Below are 27,676 nucleotides of genomic sequence, written 5' to 3'. Positions count from 1 at the left end.
ATATATTCTCTATTTTTGTTCATTTCACTACTATCCTCCTAGTTCCCAGGTTTTTACCAAAGCTCCCACTTGTAATTTTTAAAAGATTAACTCAGCAGCCTTCCCGGCCTCATTGTCTGACCATTTTTACAGCAGTTCTGAATCTCTATCCTATCCTCTCCCCTTCTCAATTTTTCAGTCTCCCATTTTCCCTTCTCATTTAATATTCACAGTGTCTCTGTGAGATAAGAGCTTTTCTGCTCCTCCCTCTGGCTTTCTTCCTCTAGCTTGCCTTCTATTGCACCCAAACATAGGCCTTTCTTAAATGTCATGGTGTTATTAGCTTTTTTTAAAAGCAGGTGATAAAGACAAAAATTAATTTACTTTGAAGTCATATAATAATTACTTGAAATCTGATATTCTAATAAAACCTATAATGGTTGTTGAAGATAATGCTAATGTTTTAGAGTGTCTTAAGAAACCAGTGTTTGCTTAAAACATTTACTAGGCTCTGAGCAATTTCAAAATCAAATTTATTCATAAGTTTGAGAGCACATCTCTAGCTTTCATTTGGGAAAATGGCCAGGATGTTCTATAGATTAGGCTTAATTTCAGCAATATTTAATTTTAATTGAAGTCCCTGGTACATTGTACAACAAAACACCTATTTTACAAAATGTACACATATATCTCCTAGCACCTACTTAGCATATTGACAACCTCATGAATGAATACAAGAAACAATTTGTATAATCGCTAACTGCATTTTTCATTCTCCCTAATTAGAGAGGTTGCAGCAGTATTGACTGGAAACTGAGTGAGTTCTTTTCCTAACATTGCTTTCCACCTTTCTTAATTTTGTTTCTAGCTGCAAATGGAGCTTTGTACTAAAAATGGCATGCGAGAAAAAATACAATAGACTAAAATAGCACATAAGATGAAAAATAATTTTAAAAATTCATCTTAGCCATTTAGAAAGCTTAAATATTTTACCTTGGGTAATACTGACTTTCATTTTTGAGTTGTGAAAAAAATAGATAAATCATGAGAATTATTTAAAAGTGATGAATAGAAATGGCATACATAATGACAAAGACAAGTCTCTCTTTGCCCTAATTAGTCCCCTTCTCTAGTACAGTTCAATGCTGAGTGCCACATTTCAGGAAGGGCATAGGTAAGTGGGAGCTCATCCAGCAAAGAATAGCATTGACAGTTGAAGGAATAAAAGGTGTTTAGCCCTTAGAATAGTAGTTTTGGAGAAGTGAGCATAGTTGTCTTAATGAACTAGAAGGGGTGACCTGTATTGGCAAGATTGTTTCTCTTTCTTGGCTCCAGAAGAAATATTTAGAAGTCATAGGGAGATGTAATAGTGTAAGGGGCTAAAATTGTAGTTAGTCTGCCTAAAATATCTAATGAGTAGTCACCAATAAATTATAAGCTTTAGCAAGACTTAGACTTTTAAGTATTTATTAAGGAAAATAAGAATTTTGTGAAGAGAGAAAGATTGAGAACAGATTTCTAATAGCATGGAAATCCTAATCTTCCTAAACTCCCATGTGAAGTACTGCCACCAAGCCCATGTCTCAAACCCAAAGAGAAAGACGCCCTCCACCAGTTTTGGCTTCCTACTTTGTGTCCTCCTCCCAGAAATGGGAGGCTTCTCAAGTTGATTGGCTGGTAGCCTTGATTGACAGTACCCACGAGCAAATATCACTTCCTGATGCCAAGGAAAGCCTCGTGGCTTGCCCTAAGACACTTTCTCCTCATGGAAAAGCTTTCCTACAGTAACTCTCCAGCAGGTGGCATCATTTCAATCATTACAGTAGAGAGGTAAATTTTCTCTTGATTTTTTTTTTTAATCCTAAATTAGTGCTATTCAAAAGTAGGAGGTAGTGGCTTTACTACTAGATGAAAAACTTTAGAAATGCCATCTTTCCTAATAAGACTATTTCTTTCCATATAATGTCTTTCTTGATGGCACCACCAATTATCGAGGCTCTTAGTCCTGTATGATTATTGCCTATTTTCCATCTCTTATTCACCATTTTCAATCAGATTCTAAGCCATACTCCATAGTACTCATAATTGTCCCTTCTTTTCCCTTCCCACTGCAACTACCTCAGTTCAGGTCTTTATTTCTTCTTGCCTATCATATGTGAGATTTAAAATTGGATATTAGATCATAACTCTCCCCTCTTTAACCTTTCCCTTAATTTATCTCCCAGACTAGTAAATGGAAGAAGCTTCTGGTTTTCTAGTTAGAGCTTTTATTGTGTGGTAGTTACCAGGTGATGTTGATTAGAGGGATAGGAAAGTAGAAATACAAAACGATTAGTCTTAAGTCTAAGCTTAGTCTATATTCCGTATAAAACTCACCAAAAGCCCAAGGCCACCTTTGGGGAGAGAGAGAGACCAAGTCAAGCGCGTGCTGTTAACCCCAAGCTGGGCCGAGTCAAACTCCAGTCAGCGTCTGTCTGTGCAGTGCAGTAAGGAGACCAGCAGAGCAGGAAAAAGGATCTCACTTCCGTTCTCTCCTTGCCTTTTAAGCTCACACCCCGGAAGTCGAGTGCTTAGCAGGCGGACTGGCATGTGTAGCAGGCGGACTGGCGTGCGTAGCTCATGCCGTTGGTTTCCTCCCAGAAAGGGTGGTCCTTAAAAAAAGTTGCGTTTCTCCATTATTGCTAACCGAGTGTTAAAACCTTTTATCACACATACAAACATCCTAACTTGTCCTCCCAAATCAAATGGAATCTGTTCTCCTACTGATTATGGAAATTTTACTTCTGTAGTCAAAATCTTAGCATTACAAGGCCCCATTTTCTATTAAATTCTACATAGAACTCTGTCCATGCTGTTTAAGGCTCTCCCAAATCTGGCTCACATTCATTTTCCCAGACCTATGTTATATTATTCCCTTTCCTTTATCCTACATTTCACCTGAAGTGGATTAATGCCTGCCCATTATTGTTTCCCATCTATATTCCTCTTTGCATAGAATGAACTTCCTATTTTCCACCATCTGTCTAGACTTCCTTTAAGGAGCAAATCAGGAAATACCTTCTTCTCATGAAGCTTCCTCTGATTTTTCCACTCAAATTGTCCTCTCCCTACTTAAGTTTTTCTTAGGATATTGCCTAGATCTTTTCTTTAGTTATCTTATTCCCCTTCGTGTTTGTTATTTCTGTACAAATATTATCAGTTTTAAATTAGTCTGTAAGTTCCTTGAAAAGAGTCTCTCTTCCCTGTTTTTGTATCCCCAGCACCTAGCTATGTGTTGAGTTTATTGGCTAAGAAATAAATATTTTAATTAAAGTTAAGCAAGATTCCATTCAGAACAAAGCAGCATTTGGGTGTCCAACCATCTACCTGAACCTGTACATAGAAAAGATGGAGCCAGTTAGTGTTCTTTCATGTTCCCTTGGTATATCTAATTTCTGCAATCACTGTTTGATTTTCTTTGGCTAAAAATGTAGAATCATTATTAATTCATCTTTTTTTTCCTTAAATTCTACATTATATTACTTGACAAATTCTACTACTTATGTCTTTCCATTTCTAATATTCACCTCCTTTCTTCATATCTATCTCTATGGACACTATGTTCCAATTCTGACCTGATGCTAAAATTTCCAATGTATCAGACTTCTCCATCTAATCTCTTCCTTCTACTGTATCCTTACAAGCTCACTCAAAATTATGTTATCCATTTATTGCTTTGATCACATCTGCTTCTTCTTTAAAGGTGTGCTATAGATTCACAGTGTAGGTCCTATATAAATGATTTTCCCTTCCCCTTTTAAGCCTTACCTTCAATCTGTTATAAAGTTCTATCAATTTATTTTCACAATCTCTTTCAAAAGTTCCTGCTGTCACCATCTTAGTTTGATTTTCTCCTGTTTCTCACCTCTCTTACTATACTAGTCTCTTAATGGATCTTCTAACCTCTAATCTCTTCTTACTCCATTTAACTCAACCTTCAAATTACCCAAACAAAATTGTTTTTCCATCACCTAAATTCCTTATATATTCCTCATCACTTCTCCTTCAGAGACCTTTATATATCAAAGATTTTTAAAAATATTTAAACATATTCAAGCCAATGAATTCCTTTAAAACATATTATATACAGTATTCCATGCCTCTGTACCCTAAACAAAATAATATTCTTGATGTACAAATCATATTCCTTCTCAATAGCCTTTGTTGACTCTCTGTTGCTTATTGAATACACCCCAAAATCAGTATTCAAGAATTCAAGTCCCTATACAATCTGACTCCAACCTACCTTTCCAGGTTTATCATGTGCTACTTGATCTTTTACTTTCCACCTGTATTCTAACTAAATCAGGTTACTCTCTAATTTCTGAAATCATATTGTTATTTACTCCTACTAAGTTTCTGTCAATATTCTTTTTATACATGGGGAAAACTTCCCTTTTTATGTCCACCTAGTGAAATTCTCCCTCCCTTTAATGACTAGCTCAATTGTTCCCCTCACCTATAATACATTTGTAGTCTTGATTCTTTCATACTATTCATTTGATCCTTTTGTATGTACTTAACATATTATAAGTTGTGTTATAATGATTTGTGTTTGTGTCTTGTACTCCCTGCTAGTTTATAAATTCCATGCACTTGGAATATTCTAAGGATCTCTAGAACCTATCATTATATTGGGGTGTGTTTTGGTCCTCACCTGTGATTTTACCAGTATAATGACATCTCTATGTAGAAACTCCCTCTATCATGGGAGGTTGACCACACTGTCTTTAACTTATAGCCCTGAATAGTTATTTGGGACCCTGAAAAGTGAAATGATTTTACCTTGGTCCCATAGGTAAGTACCATTCTTGTTCATGCCTCTTTTAATCCATAGTTTCTTTCAAAGCTCAAATGTGACTTCTTACCTGAAGTATTTGGAGCAGCTAGGTGGTGCAGTGGGTCCAGTGTTGGACTTGGAGTTAGGAAGACTCCTTTTTCTGAATTCAAAACTGGACTCAGACATTTACTGGTTGTGTTATCCTTGGAAAATTGTTTAACCCTGTTTGTCTTAATTTAGTCATCTGTAAAAACTGTATGAAGAAGAAAATAGCAAACTATTCCAGTGTCTTTGCCAAGAGAACCCTGAATAAGTTCATGAGGAATCTACCAAAACTGAAAATGACTCAAAAAACAACATATGAGTTATTTGTTGAATCCTTCAGCAGCTTGTGCCTTCTACTAAAATTACCTTTTATTTATTTTGTATATACTAATACATGTACATGTCATCCACTCCAAAAGCTCTATTAGATCAAAGGCTATTTTGTTTTGCTTTTGTCTTTGTATAATCAGAGTCTGTGTTCTCCCTCCTGCAGGCCTGCAGAAAGGAGATATTCCTTTACTGAGGAGGAACTTGAAGCTTGCTGATTTTGTTTCCAAGACTCACCCTCAAGACACTACCCCACAATGCTTCTCAAATAGGTAGCTACATGGCATAGTGGATAAAGTAATGAACTTGGAGTCCAGAAGAACTGACTTTTTAAACACTTCTTCAAAAAATTGAAAGCTGGGTGAGTTGTTCCTGCCTTAACTTCCTAATCTATAAAACAAAGATAATAATAATGCTTACTTCACAGGATTGTTATGTCAAATATGATTACATCGATGGTATTTTACAAATTTTATAGTTACCAGAATAAAAGGCCAAATTAAGTAGCTAAAGTGATAAAAAGTTATGCCTACTGCAAATAATGATTTACAAGTACTTGAAATACAATTTTCTGCAAAAAATGAAAATATGAAATCTAATTGACAGTCCAGAGTGAACCCTACTCTCAGCTTTTAAATTCTGATGAAATGCTTTCTTCTTCATTTTATGAAATTTTTGTATTCATTAATTGTAAATTTATGAAAATACTATCTATTATGTTATTTACTTCACCCTTCACCTATATTTGTAACTTCTTCAAATTTAAAACCTTTCCTTCAGTGCTTTACCTAAAAAATAAAATATAGAAATGCTTAATATCATTATTAATTATTAAATAATTGTTGTTTAATAAATATTGGTTAAACTTAATTCTCTTGTGCTATTGCCATGTGATGTCTAGGTTTTCCTGGGTCATTTTGTCTTTCATTAACTGTAAACTCCAAGAGAAACAAAATGTCTTGAGATAGTCCTTGTGTCTCATATAATGGAGTGATAGACTAGGAGAAAGGCAGGATTCAAATTTTTCTTCAGCCAATTATTAGCTGTTTGAACCTAGGTAAGTTATTTCAACTCTCTCATTCTCAATTTCCTCATCTCTAAAATTGTAATAATAATAATAGAACTTACCTCCCAGGATCATTATGATACTCAAATGAGATTTTGTGTTTAAGGTATTTCTTAAAAATGAGGTCTTATGTAAATGTTATTTGTTATATTTTTAGGTAAAGCATCGAAGGAAAGGTTTTTAATTTGGAGAAGCTCCAAAAATTGATGAAGGATAAAGTAGGTGATAGAATAGGAGAGAATATTTTCATAAATATACAATTAAATAAAAATACATTTTTTCAAAGAAGGCAGAAGAAAGCATTTCATCAAACTTTAAAAACTGAGAGTAGGGTTCACTCTGCACTGTCAATTTGACTTCATATTTTCATTTTTGCAGAAAATTGTATTTCAAGTACTTGTAAATCAGTATTTTTAGAAGGCATAACTTTTTATCCCTTCTGGTACTTATGTTGATTTCTACATCAAATTTCTGTATGTTAGATCCATTCCTCCTCCTGTGGCCTCTTTTTGCTGTGGCAGTATAAGTAAAAAATAAAATGTAAATTAAGTATGCATTGAATATTCACACCAAAGCATTTTCACAAATAAGGGCTACTAATATGCTTGATCAAAAAATCCTTCATGTTTTTCAATATAGTAGCAATAATCACTTTAATATTGAACACATGCTCCAACATGGACAGGTCTTTTATCACATTAAAACAAAATACAACGAATAAGACAAAGCAGCCTCATTTCTCTAGAACAATTCTAGAATGCAATCAAATATCAAGCTCTAAAGGAACACCTGCACTGAAACCTTGCCCATCACCACTGTCTTCTCCTCCTCTTCCTTATTCTTTCCTGGCCACATGCCCAACCTGGGTTGCCAGATTCCCTGCACAATCAAGGGCAGCTGCAACAGAGAAAGAAAGCTCATCTTCATCAAAACAGCCTTTGAAGCTCTTCTGTGGATAAACACTCTTCATTTATTAACGACTTAAAGCTTTGATAAAAGATCACTTTGTTAAGTAGCTTGGCTTTCAAGAAGAGCCCACACAGATATTTGCATGAGGCCATAAAAACTATAAGGCAACAAGGGATTGCTGGAAATATTGCTCTAGGCTTCTCAGTAAGCCTACAAAACATGTCCCTAAGAGCAATGGGAAAAGATTAGAAAACTGTTATATGTGGAATTTGGACTTTGAATTGCCATTTTTCCTCATTTTGAAGGCACTGGGTACCAACACAAAGTTCCTTAATAATAATGCTAACTACTTTTTTTGTTTGTTTGAAATAGATAGTTAATTAGTGTAAACTTAAAATGGATAGCAACAGGGCAATTTTCTATTTTTCAATGGCATAGGTGAGAGAAATGGTGGCAATATGAAAAGTTAATGATATTGGGTTGCTAGAAGATGTTCTCAGTGGCAGTAGTGAGTCTTGTGTCTTCTCATTTCAAAAAAGGTAGTTAATTTGAAACACAGCATGGCTGATGTGTGAAATCTCATTCACATGGCATTTACAATGCCTTTGGGCTATTATGTTTAAGTAATGGAACTAATTGCATCAATAATTTAGTGTACTACATCTATTATGTCAAATGGGATGTGTATTACTATTTGCATACCTGGAGGGGGAAAAATTATGATCTGCCCATGCAAATTTTAAGGTGAAATAGAGACAGTTCTTAAAATCTGTTTGTTTTTTACTTTCTTGTAAGAAATTTTTGAAATTTTTCTTAAAAATAATAATATAGCTGTTCCATGTTAAGATGACCCCTCTGATCAAACAATAGTAAAGAACAGACTTTGAGATGTTTTTGTTTGTTTGTTTGTTTTCCAACAGTGATGAAGTATTTGTGGTAATTTTCATGCATTAATAAGACCGTTGTCCAAAGTTAGGGGTCCAATTGGTAGTCCTGGAGTTTCACAACTTCTGAAATTACCAGGTTTATTTAATAATGTGAGATATTCTGTTCTTTGGTCCATCTTCAATTTATTTTATGCTTTAGAATAAACTATAATAGTTTTAAGATTTGGATACTTTCTGAGATACTTGAAGGCCTGGCTTCTCCCAATCCAATAATGTATCTCTGACTACATGTTTATAAGTAAAGCATTTGGAGAAATATCCATCACCTGGCATTATTCTAACTTCTCTCTTCCACTGGTAAAGAGAATATAAAATTTAAACTACTTGTTGCACACTAAATTCCAGTCTATTTCATAATTTTCTAAGAAAGCTGAGTTCAAATTTGGCCTCAGGCACTTACTAGCTATGTGACCCTGGGAAAGTTACTTACATTAATCTTAGTTTCCTCAGTTGTCATTCTAGGGAGCTGTAAAGATCAAATGGAATGATATTTGTAAAGATTTTAGAATATCAGGGCAGTTCTACTTAATAATTTCTTGGAATGTGATGGTTAGACTCTTTTTTTAATCATGGCTTTCAGATAGTACAATAATTCTTAAATTATCTCTCCTGGAAATATTTTCCAGATTAGTTGTTTTTCTGATGAGATATTTCACATTTTCTTCTATTTTTTCATTATTTTGATTCCGTTTGAAAGATTCCTGGTATCTCATGGAGTCATTAGCTTCTATCTGCCCAATTCTAATTTTTAAGGCATTATTTTCTTCAGTGAGCTTTTGCACCTCATTTTCCATTTGGCCAGTTTTACAACTGAAGGAGTTGATTTCTTCAGCATTTTTTTTTTCCCATTTGCGCAATTGTATTTCTTAAGGAATTGTTTTCTTCCATCAATTTTTGTGCTTCCCTTTCCAAGCCGATGACTCTCTTTTCATAACTTTCTTACATACCTCTCATTTCTTTTCCCATGTTTTCTTCTACCTTTCTTATTTCATTTTTAATACCCTTCTTGAGTTCTTCCAAGAAGGCTTTTTGGTCTTGAGATAAATTCATCTTCCCCTTTTAGGCTTCACATTTAGGCATTTTGAGAGTGTTGTCCTCATCTGAGTTTGTGCTTTGGTCTTCCCTGTTGCAATAGAAACTCTGTGGTAAGGATCCTTTTATGTTCCTTTCTCATATTTTAGCCTATTTTTGTGACTTTTAAAGTTGAGGTCTGCTCTTGGGGTGCTGAGGCCACTGCTGGAAGCTTCTTGTGCTAGGGCATAGGGGCCTGGTCACTGGCTTTCTGCTCTAAGGCCTCTGAGGCTTTCAGATTTCTTATCCCTCTGGGCTTTCTCCCTGTGCTGGAATGACTTGACCTAGTCAGGATTGTACTGTGGGTAGTTCTATAGCTGACAGTTTAGCCTCTCAGCCTGGAAGGGCTGGGGGGCAGGGAGAGTCTCACAACTGGCCTGCTGAGACCAAGGGGCCTCAACTGCTGTGCTGTGGTCAAGAGCCTCCTGCTGACTTTCCCAGTCCCCCTCTGTGCTGTGCTGAGCTAAGCTGGAATGTACGCCCCTTTCAACCAAGTAAGACAGAACTCGTCTTAAGTCTTCTAAATAATCTCAAGATGTAAGGTTGTGTCACTTCGTCTTTTTATAGGATCTGTAGCTCCAGAATCCATTTAGATGCTTGATTTAATGTTGTTTCTTAGGGAGACTCTGGAGAGCTCAGACAACTTCCTGGCTTCGCTCTACCATCTTTGATATTTGTAAAAATTTTAGCACAGTTCTCTGCATACTGTATATGGTTAACAAATGTTTGTTTCCTTCCTTCCTTAGACAAGAGTCATACTGGATGACTCTTTGATAACATTATTTATAGGTGATGGTCTTCACTGTTTCTTACCTATTATAGGATTCACCCTGCTCAAACTCATTGTGTGCCTCTCTTTTTCCTGGATGAGTTATGACCTGCACCACTGGAGGATACACACACATACGTGATTCCACAAATTTATTTGAGTATGTAAGAAAAATGGCCATCTGCTTACAATTTTGGAATATTCCCAAGCTGGGATCATCATCTTGTCCCTATTTCTACTTAGAAATAAATGTCTTTGGGCAGCTAGGTGGCACAGTGGATAAAGTACCTGTCCTGGATTCAGGAGGAGTTCAAATTCATCTTCGGACACTTGACACGTTCTAGCTGTGTGACCCTGGGCAAGTCACTTAATTCTCATTGTCCCGCAAAAACAAAAATAAAAACAAACAAAAATAACAAAATAAATAGATAAATGTCTTATTTTTAATTTACATATATATTTACCTTGACATAGCTTAAAGGTAAGTGTGAATAATTGAAATATTTACCATGAACACTTGCTAAGGTAATATGTGCCTAATGAAATCAAACAAGAACTCTCACTTCACTATTTTTGAGAAAGTAATTCCTATTTCCTATTTATCCTTAGGGAGTTTTTAAAATGTTGCTCTTCCTATTCAATCCATTCTATACAAATGGCTTCAAAATTTAGAAGTGGCAAGAGTACAGGTGAAGGAACAAGAGGCATGGGAGAGACGTGTAAAGGAAGGAACAGACCTGCTATTCAATAACCTACATTTCAACAAAACATCAACCAGAATTAGAGACAGCACTCAATTTTGTTTTTTATCAAAAGGATAGGTCACATAGCAAATGAAACTTCCCACCTAGAACCTAAGCCTATTTAAATATTACAACTTCTACACATCATTTCAAATAAGCTATAAGTAGTCAATCTTCTACAAATATTTCTGGGTGCAGGGAAAAGAGGGGTTGCATTAACAGATGCATAGTACGTTTACAATGAAGTTAAATTTCTTAAGTTAAAAAAGGAATATGATTATTTTTATAATGTTGCTAAATTTAATAACTAATTCTGGGAGGTGAACAAATTGGCATAATTGGGATGCTGAGCTAGAAGTGCTATTTCCATGACACAGCCTATAACCTAGTAATGAAGGACTCTAAATATGCTAATTTTCAGAAAGTAGAAGCTGAGCAGAAATATAATAAGTAGGCCAAAAAAGCTTAAGATGAAAATGTCAGTTGTCAATATGATTGGCAGAATAGCGAGCTGGTAGAAAGAAAAAGAAAAGAAACAGTATTGACACAAAATTCATATTCCTTATCCATGTTGATGCAAAGTTAGTTACCACTGGATAATGTTTTTTTTTTTAGCATAAGCCTTACAATTGCAATAATTAATAGCAAATTTAGTAGTGATGCCCAGAAAGAGTCAAAAGACATTTATTAAGAAGTCTCCTGCATTCCAGTTTGGAAATATCCAAAAGTTCCATGTCAAATAAATTCCTCTCTTTTCAAAATTGAATTACCTCTAAGAGACATTTATTCAGGGTGTATTTGGTTTATATGCAGAAAAAAACTCTATAGTGGGACAGAATATGTTGGTGCACAAATCACACAAGATACTTAGAATAAATTCACCAATATAAAAAAATAAGTGAGAATAGGATTCTCCTGAGGTACTAACTCAGGCTCGTATCAAGAGTCTCTAACTTTGGTCTTTGACCATTTGATTTTCATTTCTTTCACTTATTAAAACCAATGATCAATTCTCCATGCCCCAGAATCTAAAAAAAAGAAAAGAAATTGTGGTATTTTTAAAGCCATTTTTTTATTTTCAGGAGTTCTATTGGGCATTGTACAAATTTAGAACAAAAACAAAAATTTTCCCATCATATCGGGAATTAAAACCTTCCTCTACCCAGTAAAAGTTCTAGTTTCGTTAAAAGCACAGATCAGGTACCAATTGATAAAAGATTATTCCTTATCCTCCCAGTTATTAGCTCTTTCTGTGTCACTATCTCTTTCTCTTTGTATTCCTCTAAGTCTTTTATTTTGTCCCTGTCTTCTGTCTCTCTACTTATCTTTGTCCCTCTGCCTGTGTCTTTTTGTTTGTCTCAGTGTCTGTGTCTCTGTCTGTCTGTATCTGTTTCTCTGTCTCTTTTTCTCCCTCTCTATTACTTTCTATTTACATTGCATTTACTTACTTGCACACCTGTAATGCCCCTCTAAGAATGTAAACTCTTTGAAATAAAAGACTTTCATTCTTTTTCTTCCATATTTATTTATTCCTTCCTTCTTCTTTCCTTCCTTTGTATTCATGGAACTGAGCATATTCTTTTTTGGGGGGGGGGTGGGGTGGGGGTATTTTTTGGTTTTTTTGTTTGTTTTTGGTGAGGCAATTGGGGTTAAGTGACTTGCCCAGGGTCACACAGCTAGTAAGTATTAATTGTCTGAGGTCAGATTTGAACTCAGGTCCTCCTGAATCCAGGGCCGGTGCACTATCCACTGTGCAACCTAGCTGCCCCAAGCATATTCTTTATAACGCTCTAGGAACTTAATAGCTGTTTGTCAAATTGAAACTACTTTTTATCAATTTTTTCAAGAAATTTGTGATCATTTGAATGTTCAGTTTGGTAGCCCCCATCCTTTTAGATAATTTTTCTTAAACCCACAGAAATCAAGACATTTGAATGATATAGGAGAGTATATATTTTTTTTAAAAATTCTAGTAAAAACATTTGAATTCTTCAATACTTTACTAAGGCACACATTCTAAACCTGTCAACTTTTCTTTTTTCTTTTTTTAAATATATAAACATTCTGTGTATACTTCTATTAATCACTTCTTTCTCTGGATGCAGATAATATCTTCTTTCCTAAGTTCTTTATAGTTGTTTTGGATATTTATAATAGTCAAAACGACAATCACTCAAAGTCATTCTTTTTTTTTTTTTTTGAGGTAAAATGGGGATAAGCGACTTGCCCAGGTTCACACAGCTAGTAAGTGTTAAGTGTCTGAGACCAGATTTTAATTCAGGTCCTCCTGAATCCAGGGCCAGTGCTGTATCTACTGCACCACCTAGCAACCCCTCAAAATCATTCTTTTTTTTTTTTTAGCAACAAACATTTATTTTATTTTCCATTTACATGTAAGGGTGGTTTTCAACATTCATTTTCAGAAGATTTAGAGTTCCAAATTTTTCTCCCTCCCTTCCTCCCTTTCCTCCCCCCTCCACAAGATTGTAATCAGGTTATATATGTACAATCCACAAGTGTTCTTTTTATCAGTTCTTTCTATAGGGATGCATAGTAAGCTTCCTCATTAGTTCCTTGGGATTGTTTTGGATCATTGCACTGCTGAGAGTAGTTAAGTCATTCACAATTGCTCATTGAACAATACTGCTATTACTACACACAATGTCCTCTCAGCTCTGTTCACTTGACTTGGTCTTTCCAGGTTTTAGGGATCACCCTGTTTGTCATTTCCTGTAGCACAAGACCATTCCAATGCAATCATATAACACAGCTTTTTCCATCATTCCTCAATTGATGGACATTCCCTTGATTCTCAATTCTTAGCCTCCACCAAGAGTTGCTGTAAATATTTTTTATACAATTTTCCCCCTTTTCTCTTTTTCATGATTACTATTGTTAACTGTTTCCCTTCCATCCTATTCCCTTCCCCATGATATTTATTCTATTATCCATCTTCTTTCATCCTATCACTCTTCAAAAGGGATTTGCTTCTGTCTGTCCCCCCCCCCCCACTCTGCCCTTCCTTCTTTTGCCCCTCTCTCTTTATCCCCTTCCCCTCCTATTTTCCTGCAGGGTTAGAGAGATTACTCTACCCAATTGAGTGTGTACACTATTCCCTCCTTGAGCCAATTCTGATGAGATTGAGGTCTTTGAGCCAATTTTGATGAGTGTTAGGCTCATTTACTGCCCAGATTAAACAGATTACTCCACCCAGTTGGGTGTGTCTGTTAGTCCCTCCTTGAGGCAGCTCTGATGAATTTAAGATCTTTGAGCCTTTTCTGATGAGTGTAAAATTCATTTACTGCCCTGCTCCTCTCCTATCTCTTACCCCACTCCATAAGCCTTTTCCTGTTACTTTCATGTAGGAGTTCACTTCTGCCCTTCCGACTCCCCCAGTGAATTCCCTTCACCCCTCAATTTAACCCTAAAGATGTTATCATCTAGCTAAGTGACACAGTGGACAAATCATCACCCCTGGACCCAGGGGGATCCCAGTCAAAACCCGGCCTCAGACACAAGACAGTCACCCACTGTATAACCCCAGGTATGTCCCCCAGCTCCAATTTTTTTTTATGGTTCTTTAGTGTCTTATAATTTAAAGTCAAATTTGCCATTCATTTCATGTCTTTTCATCACAAATACTTGAAAGTCCTCTTTTTCATTAAAGTCCCCCTTTTTCCTCTGAAAGATTATAGACGGTTTTGCTGTGTAGGTGATCTTTGGTTGTAATTCCAATTCCTTTGCCCTCTGGAATATCATATTCCATGCCTTCCAGTCCTTTAATATAGAAGCTGCTAGATACTATGCTATCCTGACTGGGGCTCCACAGTACTTGAATTCTTTCTTTTTGGAAGCTTGCAATATTTTCTCATTGACCTAAGAGCTCTGGAATTTGGCTATAATATTCCTAGGAGTTTGCTTTTGGGGATCTCTTTCTGGAAGTGATCGGGGATTCTTTCAATTTCTATTTTAGCTTCTTCTTCTAGAATTTCAGGGCAATTTTCCCTGAGAATATCTTGGAAGATGGTATCTAAGCTCTTTCCTTGACCATGGTTTTCAGGTAGACCAATAATTTTCAAATGATCTCTCCTGGACCTATTTTCCAGGTCAGCAGTTTTTCCCATAAGATATTTCACATTGCCCTCTATTTTTTATTCATTTGGATTTGCTTTATTGTGTCTTGATTTCTCATAAAGTCACTGGCTTCCATTTGTTCAATCCTGATTCTAAGGCAATTATTTTCATCAGAGAGCTTTTGTACTTCTTTTTCCATTTGACTTTTCAAACTGTTGACTTTTTCTCATGTCTTTCCTGCATCACCCTCATTTCTCTTTCCATTTTTTCCTCTACCTCTCTAATTTTATCTTCAAAGTCCTTTTTGAGCACTTCTTGGCCTGAGACCAATTCATATTTTTCTTGGAAGCTTTAGATATAAGGGCCCTGATGTTGACATCTTCCTCTGAGGGTGCCCCTTGGTCTTCCTTGTTACTGAAGAAACTTTCTATGGTCCTCACCTTTCTCTGTCGGCTTGTCTTGCCTTTCTTTTACTTGACTTTAAGCTCCATAAAGTGGGGCACTGTTTCCAGGCTGCAATTTCCCAAGCTTAAGAAGTCCCAGGTGGTATGATTTAAGGAGAATCAGGTTTTTCCCTCGCCAGGCCTGTTTCCTGATCGTAGATGACCCCAGACCAACTTGCCAATCAACCAGTTTTGTGTGTTGTGGTTGTTAGCTCAGATGAGCCTGTGCCCCTCCCCCACCTGGGCCACTGCTACTCAAGCCTACCTCCTGGTTCTCAGCAGGGGTATAAAATCCAAGTTCTGCCTTAGCACCAGCATAGACCCCTGTAGTCTCTACCCTGCCCAGGGCTTAGCCCACTCACCAGACTGTGAGCTTAGTTCCAGACAACACTGGCTATTCAGCTGATTCAGAGGATCTGGGGGTCTGCTTCTCTGGTGAGGCCTTCCTGCGACTGGATCTGTGTCAGGGTGACTGTGGGGTTGGGCTCAACTCCTGTATCGGCACAGCAGCTCCCTCCTTCTGACTTTCCAAGCTGTTCTTGGTTAGAAGATGATTTCAGCACATTCTTCTGTGAGTTTTGCTGCTCTGGGCATTTTCCTATGGTGTCATTTGGATGTTTTTTGGAGCGATCATTTCATGAGTTCTCAAAATAATTCTTAAAACAACATTCTCGTTACTCCATACAATGGTCCCTTAGTTCTGCTCATTTCACTCCATTATTTCATGCAAGTCTATCCATGTCTTTCTAATATTATTGAGCTCACCATTGCTTATAGCATAGCAGTATTCCATCTCAATCATATTCTACAACTTGTTCAGATATTCCCAAACTGAATGGCATCCTCTTAATTTCCAATTCTTTGCCACCTCAAAGAGAACTGCTATAAATATTTTAGAACATAGAGAGTCTTTTACTATTTTCCTTATCATCTTGGAAAACAGACCTCATAGTGGTGTTTTGGGGTCAAAGGGTATAGGGAGTTTAATAATTCGTTGGGCATAATTTTAGATTGTTCTCCAAAATGCTTGGATCACTTCACAGTTCCACCAAAAGTGATTTAGTGTCCCAGTTTTCCCACATCCCCTTCAACATTTGTCACTTTCCCCTTCAATCATTTTAGCCCATCTGCTAGGCATAAAATGATATCTTAAGGTTGTTTTAATTTGCATTTCTCTAATCAATTATGCCTTATAGCATTATTTCATATGACTAAAAATTGTTGCAATTTCATCATTGGAGAACTGCCTGTTCATATCCTTTGAACATTTATTTATTGTGGAATGGCTTGCATTCATAGAGATTTGAGAAAATTATTTATATTTTTGAGATATGACACATTTATCTGAGAATATGTCTATAAAACATTTTCCCAATTTGCTTCTGATGTTTGCTATATTTGTTTTATTTGTATGAAATCTTTTTATTTTCATGTAATCAAAATTATCCATTTTACACATCATATACTCTCTATGTCTCATTTATTCACAAACTGTTCACCTATTCCTAAGTCTAATAGGTAATATATTCCATATTCAGTGAATTTTTTTGTTTCTCTATACATCTAGGTCATGTTTCCATTTTGATCTTACTGTGCTAAATGTTATAAGGTATTGATTGATGCTCAATTTCTGCTCTACTGCTTTCCAGTTTTCTCAACAATTTTTACCAAATAATGAATTGCTATCCTGAAAACTTAAGTCTTTACACTTGTCAAATATAAGACTCCTATATTTATTTGCTGCTTTAAATTGTATGTGCACTCTGTTCCACTGATCAAACTTTCTATTTCTTAGCTGGTACCATAGTTTTTATAATTATAGTCTTCTAATACAGTTTGAGATCTGTTTCCACTAAATCTCCTTCTTTTATATTATTTTCATTAGTTCCTTTTAAGCAAAGTTTTCTTAAGCAATTCCAACATAAATTCTTGTTGTGTTATCATATCCTGAAAAAATCCATAGTGATATTTAGTGGTTGTTAGCACAGAATTTTTCTGAAACCTAGTATACTGTTTTCCTTATCTGAATTGTTCAGATTTCATTTCAATTGAAAAAGACAAAACTTTATTAACATAATAGTACAGTTCTCTCTCTCACTCCTCTCTTCCATTCTTTTTGACCTCTAAGCTGCACCATAATCACCTCTTGCTTGCTGATCTTTAAGCTTTGAAATCAGTGAATACAAGCACTTATGGGAGGCTGTGTAGTGGCTGTGTAGTGGAAAATATCATGTTTTCATTTTTAATCTCTAAGGATAACTAGGAAATAGGGAAGACTTTCTCAAGCAAAAATAGTGAAGTAAGAGTTCTCATTTGGTGCTATTCTACTGCAATTTGCAAAGACCTTTCAAAAACTTCCCTATGATTCTACAACCATGACCTACAACAGTCTCTGGTCCTGGAACTGCCCCAGCTCATTGAGTTTCACAGCTGATTACACTTAACCAATCATGCATTAGAAATGACCCTTTAGATCTGAAAGATCTGTCTTCTGTTTCTGGGAGATGTGAGGGCTTTTTTCCTCTCCCTTAGAAAATCAAGCAGTCCCATTCACTGGGCAAATTCAGTTAGTTCTGAAATATGATGTTAGATCCAAGGAAACTAATAACGAAACTATTAGCTGTACTAGAGCTATGCCTTGTAGAGCTTTAATAAATGCCTGCCAGGGCTTACTTAATAATATTTTATTGAGTTTAAAGAAAAACGATAGCCATCATTTTTCATTCAGTACTGAAGTGATGAATATAAAAATAATAAAACACAGAATGTGATAATGTCACCACATTTAACTTATCTTGCCTGAAAAGGTCATCACTGGAGCATTTTGTAGATTCAAATGAAGTCTCAGGACATATAGGATGGATAGTTCAAGAATAACTTAGATATATTAGAGGTTACAAGTTTGCAGGCTTTTTAAAAATGGATCATAGCCTGTCTGATATACTCTACAAATATTATAATGAGAGGTGCTCATCTGAAAAGGATTCCTTTAACCTCAATAGGTGGTAGCAATAGGCAAAAAAAAAAAGCTTTTCAAAAGGAAATTCAGACTTTTTAGAATTGTTTTAATGATAATGATTATGGACAAATACATTGCTAATACATTCCACACCAAATAATATTTATCCTTTTAAGATGTATTCTAGCGTTAATAAATTCACAAGCATTGTTCTTTGGTAATACTCTTTTTTATTTCTAGAGTCACACAACTAGTAAGTGTCAAGTGTCTGAGGATGGATTTGAACTCAGGTCCTCCTGAATCCAGGGCTGGTGCTTTATCCACTGTGCACCTAGCTACCCCTTTAGTTCTAATTAAAAAAAAATCTCTAGAAATGTTTCATTGCGCTCACTAAAATTTGTATTAATTACAAAATATAAAATGTCTATTTACCTATAAACAAAAATGAAGACTGCCACCCTTCAAGTAAGAAAAAATCAATCATTATCATTGTTCATATGCCTGTACAAATTTTAATAAGGGCCACCAGAAATTTCTCCCAACATGAGCATGGTGGTCTTTTATCCTTTTATCACTCTGTCCCAAACTGTGATAGTCACTTGGAAACTTGCCCAGTCAGCAGCAACACTTTTGATAGAATACTATTTGTAACAAGACAGCCTCTCTAAAATATATTTTGGGCCTTACTATCATAAGTCCTTTACTCTGATATGAGAGACTGAACCAAAAATCCATAGGTGACGACGAAAGCATATTTATTTTCCCCTACCTTATCTTCTGTTTGTGCTTTTCCATAGATATAACTTTTGTAAACCTCAAATGCTCTTTCCTGATGTCCCCACAAAGTTTGTTCTATTAGGTATTCAGTTACTACAAGAATGCTGGCACAGATGAGTGGGATTCCATTTAAACTCAGTATGAAGAGAGGCCTACTCAAATTTACCTAGATGACAAGGGCTGAATTTCATTGACTAAGCACACCTACAATCTCTCTTTAAAAGATACAATAATACAAATATTTTCAAATTAAGATCAGATGGAATGGCAAGATTCTAGCACCTGAGCTATGGATAAGCTCTTTGTCAATGTATACCAAGGTCAATAGCTTGATTCTTTAGTGCCTTAAAAAAATGTTCAACTGCCAAATGATCCACTCCCTTTACTATAGAAGTAAATACATAATTATGTATCCTTGATTCCACATTTAATCAGCCTTTTTGGCAGCAACACTGGCTCCATAAATAGCTGGTTCTTAGAAAGGAAAAACATGCCTGTTTTTGCCACTATCCTTAACTCTGACATGAGCCAGTTCACTTTTCCAAGGGTCTACCTTCTAGACCTCCATAGCCAAATGCCAGCATATGACACTAAATTTGTGAACAGTCAGTGAAGGCATAAGTGTCCATATCTATTCTTTTATAATCCCTTCTTGATTGCTATCTCAGCTCCTTCCTGGGATTTTATGGGTTTTTAATTGATAGAGAAGTGAGGGATTATCTGCTTATTTCATGGAATCCTCATTTCGAGATCTTTCAGATGAAATTGGTCATCATCTTGCTTGTGAAATCCTTGTTTTATAATCTTGAACTGTTTTAAGAAATAGCATGGTTTTAAGAAAACTAACTACCTTATAAAGGACATGGACAACCCAAGATTTTTTGTTTGTTTTTCTTGGTCTAGATGTCTGATGTTATTGAAATAAAGAACTACTATTGGGGAAATTCCCTCTACCAAAGCAGATGAGTACCTATTTTGAAATTTAGAGTATGAAAGAACTGCCTGAAACTAGAGTTAATTGATTTTTCCAAGATTATAGGTTATCAACAGTAGGACTTGAACTAAGTTTGTCAAGACCACAAAACCCATATTCTAACCACCTTGAAACTTTTACCATTCAATGTTAGAACTATTTTGAAGTATTTTGTCGAGTGTAGAAATAATGTCAAAAATATACAAAAAAGGGGGCAACTGGGTGGCACAGTGGATAAAGCACTGGCCCTGGATTCAGGAGGACCTGAGTTCAAATCCAGCCTCAGACAACTTGACTCTTACTAGCTGTGTGACCCTGCGCAAGTCACTTAACCCTCATTGCCCCGCAAAAAAAAAAAAAAAGTATATGCAAAAAAGCTTCACATATACCAATTTGGGGGGGAGAAGGGGGAGAGGCATTCTATTATTCCAATTTTCTGTTACTTGGGGCCCATCTAATAGGGATTGTTGGGACCTTCAAATCCAATTTAAAAGAAGTATCTTCCTACATTTGCACAAGTAATATTTAGTGCTGGGAGATGAGCAAACACTTAGTTTGGCTCTCCAAAATAAAGTCCACACAATGGGAAAGGCTAAAAGCGTCTATGATCCTTTGAAATTATTTGAAAACTGGATCTTTAGGTGTTATGCCTAGATTCATAGATAAATGTTTTTCACTCATAGATTTTTCATGCTACTCTGAACACCAGCAAAAAGTAGATGATAACCCAAGTGGTGATCTCAAAAGCCATGGTTGAAGAGATAAATTCACATGACCTGGAACAAAGCTTCCTGAATAGCACTGGAATTAAGACAGATTTCACCATCCTTTCTATACTCTTAAGGGAACACCTGAAAGATTGGCTACCTTATCACAATATTTCAGTCATCCTAAAAGCTCAAATGAGATTTACTATATAAAGAAAGCCATCACCATGTAAGAAAAGAAAAGAGATTAAAATATAAATTCCATGTGGGCCGGGACTGCTTTTAATCTATATTTTGTCTCTTCCTGGCACCTAGCACAGAGCTCACCAAACAATAATAGCTCATGTTTTTATACATCTTTAAGGTCCAAAACGCATTTTGCTTATAATATCCTCCCTGTTAGGTAGGTAAAATAAGTATGTAAGCATCATGATCCCAATATTACACATGAAGTAACTGAATTATAAAAAGACTAAATAAGTTGCCCTGGGTAACACACAATCAGGCTTCTGATTGAAAAAATATAACTTGTCTTCTCATTCTACCATACTTTCCTCTTTTAGAATTATTTGTTGAATTCTTTTAAGAGAATATTTGAACTGAATTTGATACAAAATATCATGATCATTTGGTACTGATTGAGCAGTGACAAGCATTCAGATTGTCTAAATAGTCAAAGCACTGGAAAATTTAAAAGAGAATTTAAAATTTAAATTTAAAGATGAAAACAAAGCAGACTCTATCCTTAAGAAATTCACATTCTTTTACTGCAGGGCTCTTAACCCTAGTTGGTTCTGTGATCTGGCTGATAATGACACATTGTTGGTTTCTTTTGCAATTCAATGTATTTTATTTTATGAGTTTACAAAACATTATTATTTGAAGGGTTTCATAGGCTTCATTAGACTACAAAAAGGGACCCATGACCCACAAAAGAGTTCAAGAACCTTTGACTTGGATACATACAAAGATAAATATAAAATATTGCCAAAATAAATGTGAAGTAATTTGATGGAAGAGAGTGCTAGCACCTGGGGGAAAAGGTCAGGAAAGGCTTCATATATATGTGTGTGTGTGTGTGTGTGTGTGTGTGTGTGTGTGTGTGTGTGTGTGTGTGTGTGTGTGTGTGAATGACTTGGCTATTCTCAACAGTACAATGATCCAAGACAATCCCAAAGGGCTATTGATGAAACACACTATTCACCTCCAAAGAAAGAACTGATATTAGTGAAACAGACTGAAATATGCTATTTTTCACTTTCTTTCATTTTTTTCTTTTAATTGTTTTCTTGTACAAAATGGTAAATATGGGAATGCTTCACATAATCATACATATATAACACATATCTAAATTCTCATCACTTTAGGGATGGGGGAGAAGAGGGAGGGAAGAAGGGATAGAAATTGGAACCCAAAATTATAAATAAAAATGTTGAGTATATTTAAATTTGTGTGTGTGTGTGTGTGTGTGTGTGTGTGTGTGTGTGTATTCTATAAGGTGGAAATAAGGAGGAACCACATTCTAGGTATGGGATATAACTTGTGCAAAACCATGGAGATGGAAAATACAATGTCTTTTTGAGAAACAATAAGTGGGCCAATTTGGCTAGACCATAGAGAAAGTGAAGGGGAAATGTGTAATGAATAAGTCTAGAAAGGTAAACTTAGTAAAAACCGTGGAGAGATTTAAATGCCAAAGAGGAAGTTTTCATTTGATACTAAAGACAAGAGGAACCCATCAAAACTTTTTGAGAATGAAAGTGATATGGTAAGAATGGAGCTCCAGAAACATAACTTTGGTAAATATGTATAGATTATTGTAATAGTCCAGGTGAGAGATAATGAGATCCTGAATTATGGTTGTGGCTATATGGATGGTGAGAAGGGGATCTCTATGACAAATAATATGTTCATATTTTTTAAAGAACCAATCATAGTGAGTGTGACCTTGAGAAGACAATCCCTCCATGACTCAACAAAAGAGAAATGATCTTTCCTAGGAAAGTGAAGGTAAAAAATTAATACCTTTATTCAGTGGAACAATCAAATGAAACCTCTCCTACCTTTTTATGTCAAGTTTTAAACCTGAATCATCTAGATAATCACCTCAATTTTCCAATGTGCTTATGTGTTATCTTTGCAACAGCAGCATCTTATTAAAAAAGAATTTACCATCAGGGGGTTATCAAGGCAAAAGGCAGTTTATAAAATCTCAGAGCCTGGGAATCAGTAACAGAAGGCTGCCTCCTGCATGTGTTGATTAGTATATTGTCAGAAAACCTTTTGTTTGGATGTGCTTTTTATTGTGATCTTTTTCTCTATCTGGAATGTACTTGGCTATGGCTATAGGTGCACAATGTTTTCTAGGGAAAATGGCATAATGGATAGTGTCTTGACCCTAGAGTCAGAAAGACCTGAGCTCAAATTTCTATTCTGGCACTTAGTAGGTGGGGCCTTCAGACAAATCATGTAAACTTCCTGAACCTCAATTTCTTTCTATTTAAAACAGGGAGACCTACCCCATAGGACTATTATAAATTTAAATAAAATGTGCTTAAAATCCTTTGAAATATAAATGCCAGTAGTTTTTATTATGATGACATATTAAGTAACAGAATATTTTCCAATAGTGAAAGGATCTTATGATATAAAATATGTATATAAATTATAAAACAAAGTATAAATGTGCCAGTTATTATGATGATGATTATCAATCTGTTAACAAGTATTCATTGTATGTTATATGCCACTAGCCATTGGTCCAGTTACCAATAACAAGGCTTTTTTTGTTTGTTTGTTTTGCAACATTATAAAATTTGGGTTGAAAAAACCTTTCATTTTTTTTCTTTCCAACAACCCGAGAGATAGGTGCTCTCATTATCTCCATTATATAGATGAAAAAACAACAACAACAAAACACTGAGCATTAGAGAGGATAAGTGCCCATGGTCATATATTTAGTGTCTGAGGCAAGATTCAAATGCATCTCTGCCTATCTCTAAATTGAGAATTTGAAATACATTTTCAGTTAAATGATATTTTTTAAAGCTGACTTTGTAATGAGCCATGTTCTCTTTACAATTATAAAATGCAACCAGATTTTTCCTATCAATGACTGAAAACAATAGATATTCAACAAATCTAAAACAAACTAGGGACTTGGGAAGCTGCTGACTAAATTTGTTACTCTGCCATCACCACCTGTTCCTGTTATCTCTTCAAACCAGCTTATGTTTTCTTTAGTCTCTATCCCCATCGCTAATATGTTGATCTAGATCCTCTGCTCCTCCCCCATCTAAGTGATTCTCCAGGTTTAAATTAGGTGCTATTTAAAGTTCTAAAGGTTCTGTACTGATCTGAAAGCTATGTTAATTTGTCAAATTTATAGCCAGTATAGAAATGGAAGATTGGATTACTGGTAGAATTTGAGACAGTGCCTCTGAACCACATGCTATAAACAATGTTTTATTTTTCAATTTATTTCTTGATCTAAAAATATCTTAAACTATCAAGAAATCTTTCCATAATCTTCTATACCTTCATGTTTCCAAGGACTTTCTTGTTCATCATCCCAGGCAAAGAAACAAGTATCCCTTACCCTTTTCTCTAATTCAGCCTAGTAAGACAGGATAAAATTGAATACCAAAATCATCAATGACAATAATATTTGTCATTCTTCTCTCTACATATGATACCAATTCATAGAAAACAATTAATAGCCACTAGGACCTCACAATCTAATGATCCCAGCCCTTCTCAGTGAGGTAGTTAAATTGGAATAGAGAATCATTCTCCTTCCTTAAACAAATACTGGAAACCGAGCTGTAGAACAGAATTTTGACAGAATCGCAGAACTGGAGAGTAGGGACCTCAGTGGCCAGCTAACTTGCTCCAAAAGTCAAAATAATCCACACCTTCTAAAAATCAGAAAGCATGATCTTAGATAAAGAATGGGCAATTTTTGTTTTGCCCTTACAATTGTATCCTAAGATTGGTACAAAGTTATCCCTTCAATCCTTAACTGTCCTTAGGACCATCTTTCCTCAGAGCCTTTATTTTTCTAGCAATTGAAAATATAAATCTTCATTTGAACAAGTAAAAGTGAAGGAGGTTTCATTCATTAGTTACAATACTAACACATTAAAATGAAACAGAATGAATATGCAGGCAGGAATATTTTTCTTCTTGTGCTTTTTTTTTAATGAAAATCTCTCTCTGTCTCTCTGTTATTCTCTTTACATTTTTGTTTTTGCCAATATCATTTCCCATTTTCTTTATCTATAAAATCTTTTTAATCTTTGTTACCATCTCTTCCTTTACAAATCTGATTCTATTTGTCTCCTTTTTCTGTCTCTCCTTGTTTCTTCCAATTAGTCATAAATAGAATTTTAGTATTTCTGTTATTCTTTAGAGCAATTGAAGTTTGAGTCATAATCTGCATTTCTCTCTCTACTAAAACTATATGAACATGTTTATTATTTGTATGCAATCCTTGTATTTCTTCATAGTGGCTAAGGACATAGATAGATAGATAGATAGATAGATAGATAGATAGATAGATAGATAGATAGATAGATGGATAGATGGATAGATGGATAGATGGATGGATGGATGGATGGACATAGTAAGAATATTGAAGAATAGGGTCCCTTTGAATCCATGGGCCTTATTCTTTACCACAGAATAACTCTCCCCAAAGGAAGATGCTGACCATCAATCTGGCTTACTTTGGAATACAGAACATACAATTTTCCATTAAGGGAACCAAGAGAAGCAAAGAAATAGATTATCAAATAGTTCACAAAGATAGAAAGTGTATCTTTTGAAAGTTCTGGGACAAAGGTAAAAGTAATTTTTAGTGTCTCCTGTCAATGATCTCTGTCTTTTCCTAAAATTGTGGGACAAATATATATTGGGCAAATTTGCACAGATTCCCATGTTTCCCAACAGATCCAACAGGACCTGACCTCCATTCTTATATGCCCTTGTGGCTGTCTTTTCCTTTTCTCTTCCCTCTCCATTAATATTATGAACAAACAGAAAAGCAACATTAGTGTCTGAGATGCATTCTCTGTTTCTATCTCAGTCTCCACTTGTTTATTTGTTCTTTGTCTGTCTCTCTGTCTTTGTTTGACATAAAGTGTGTGATAAGGTGATATTGCTTCCACAATACGAGGGAGTTTTTGTTTGGGAATGGGTAAGGCCACATAGCTTTTGAGGTCCCTTTCAGCATTTTTTCTGAGATTCTATGAAACTTATGATTGAAAAGGGAAACAGATAGATCATATATAGATTGAGAGATCACAAAATGTCAGGCTGAGTACCTTACTAGCATCCATAAAATGTGTAAAGCACTAGAAGAAAGCCTTCAACAAGTTAAGTAGATGTTCTGTGGAGTAGGAAACCTGAAATGTGGGTCAGCAGAATAAATACCAACAATAATGAGATCTTAACAGAGAAGCAATTCAGAATTCAGGGAATTGGTGACATTTCAGGTAAGAGAGTTCAGAATATGCAAAGCATGATCATAAGTCTGTGTGTATATATGTGTGCATGTGTGTATGAGTGTGTACCTAATTGAGGTAAATTCAAAAAATAGAGCACAGGAGCTGAAATAGATTGAGAAATTATGACTCCAGAGTGTTCATAAAGAACAGGGATGAGAGCAGTGAAAAATATTGTTATTTAATCACTGACTAGTGATTATAAAGGAAGGGAATGTAACTTGGAGGTCTAAAATGAGAATCTGGGCAAAATGTAGTAATTTAAAAAAAAATGATAGGTAATTGCTTAGTGATTATAGCAAAGGCAAAGTCTTAAAGTGACAATGGTCCTCTGTGTCAGGAGATGTGAGAAAAGCAAAAATCCTGGGGGTAGATGCCAAGGTATGTGATATCTTCAGGAGAAATCTATGATTCAGAAAACACTAAATGATGGAAGAGTTGTGAGAGGAAAAGGTCATAGGATCATAGAGTTAGATGTAAAAAAGACATTGAACATCATTTGGATCAGAAGTGTCAAATTGTGTCCCCCCACAAAACTGAGTACAATCAAAACCAGAATCAAATATCATTTGGAAATGTTTAACAAAATAAATAAAAATGTAATGAAATATATTTAATGATAATTTATGTTTTTCTAAACAATATGCAGTCTGCAGATAATTCATTTTTGTTTAAGTTTGATACCACCAAGTTACTTTACTTTATAGTTTTTTTTGGGGGGGAAACTCATTACCTTCCCCCTAGAATTTGGTCCTTTTCCTAACTCTCCTATTTGTAGTGAGGGCACCATCAACCTTAAAGATACTCAAATTCACATCATAAGAGTCTTCCAGTTCAGAAAACTATCCTACTCTCAGTAATCAAGGATCAAAACCTGTGTCATCCTCAATTCTCCCCTCTCTACCAACCCTCATATCCAGTGTTTTTGTCTTGTTGATTTTACCTCAAGAAACTCCTCTCATATTCATTCATTTCTTTCCTTTCACATAGCCACAACCCTAGCTGACACTCTAATCACTTTTTCACCTGAACTATTTCAATAGCCTAATTGGGCTCCCTGTTATGTCTCTCCTCACTGCAAATCCATCATCTTTTGAGCTGGGAAATGGCAGCTTGGGGAAAGCAAGAAGTTACCGTTATTCAGTCCTAGCATTTGGGAAGCAGAAGAAATAGTAAATGTTGATGTTAGGGTCAGATAAAGGCACCTCTCAAAGTACATAACATCATTAGCATTAGGGAGGGTTAATCAACTCCTGGGAGAATCAATCCCACTGGGAAAATTGTCATCTGATAAATATTTCTAGTCTCCTTATGCTATTTCTAGCTTTGAATTATAGATTCAATGAAATATCTGGGTTGATATCATTACAGAAGACTAGAATTAGAAAGGAGCTAACTGACCACATAGTCACATTACAATAATAATAATAATAATAATCTCCATGAGGACGTATCTGACAGATGTGTGTAGGCTTTTTTTGGAAGTCTTCAAATTACTGAGGGTCCATTACCTCTCAAAGCATCTCATTCCACATTTGAACACCTTTAATTTTTGAGAAATATT

The sequence above is a fragment of the Dromiciops gliroides genome, chromosome 3 (assembly GCF_019393635.1).
Source record: "Dromiciops gliroides isolate mDroGli1 chromosome 3, mDroGli1.pri, whole genome shotgun sequence".
NCBI classification, from domain to species: Eukaryota; Metazoa; Chordata; class Mammalia; order Microbiotheria; family Microbiotheriidae; genus Dromiciops; species Dromiciops gliroides.
This window is presented reverse-complemented; position numbering follows the sequence as displayed.